Here is a 748-nt window from a genome sequence, read left to right as displayed (position 1 = left end):
TTATACCAGTACCACGCTGTATTGGTTACAACTGCTGTGCAGTAGGTTTTGAGGTCAGGGAGTGCTATACTTCCCACTTCATTTTTGTTTTTCAAAAGTGCTTTGCTCATTTGGTCTCTTTCCTCTATAAATAAACTTAACAATTTTCCTTTCAATCTCCTTGAAAAACAAATTTGGTATCTGTATAGGGATTGTGTTGAACATGTAGATTGCTTTTGGTAGGATTGTTATTTTCACAATATTGAGTCTTCTTATCCATAAACAGGGGACATTTTCCCATTTTTTAGGTCTTTAATTGTATCTCACAAAAATATAGTTTTCTTTGTATAGGTCTTTTGTGTCTCTAGTTAGGTTCACTCCCAAGTATCTCAATTTGTGGTTGGCTATTGTAAATGGTGTTGCTTTCTTGGTTTCCTTCTCTAAGTAGATGAAAATTTACAGAATCCTAAGTGCTTCCAGAATAAAAAGACTGATACCCTAATTACAAAATAAGCAAAAGGCATGGAAAGACTTTTCACAGGCAGACATTCAGATGGCCAAGGAATGAAGAAATGAATAAAGACACATGAAGAAATGCTCTATATCATGGGCAATAAGAGAGATGCAAATAAAAACCACAATGAGATACCCAGGAGCAGGTGGCAAAGTTTAGTGAGTAGTAAATGTTGGTGAGGATGTGGCAAGAAAGGAACTTTTATATACTGTTGGTGGGATAGTAAAATGGTACAACCACTCTGGAAGGCAGTTT

This window comes from Elephantulus edwardii, unplaced genomic scaffold (assembly GCF_000299155.1).
Source record: "Elephantulus edwardii isolate Elephantulus edwardi_28Jun2011 unplaced genomic scaffold, EleEdw1.0 scaffold00013, whole genome shotgun sequence".
NCBI lineage: Eukaryota > Metazoa > Chordata > Mammalia > Macroscelidea > Macroscelididae > Elephantulus > Elephantulus edwardii.
This window is presented reverse-complemented; position numbering follows the sequence as displayed.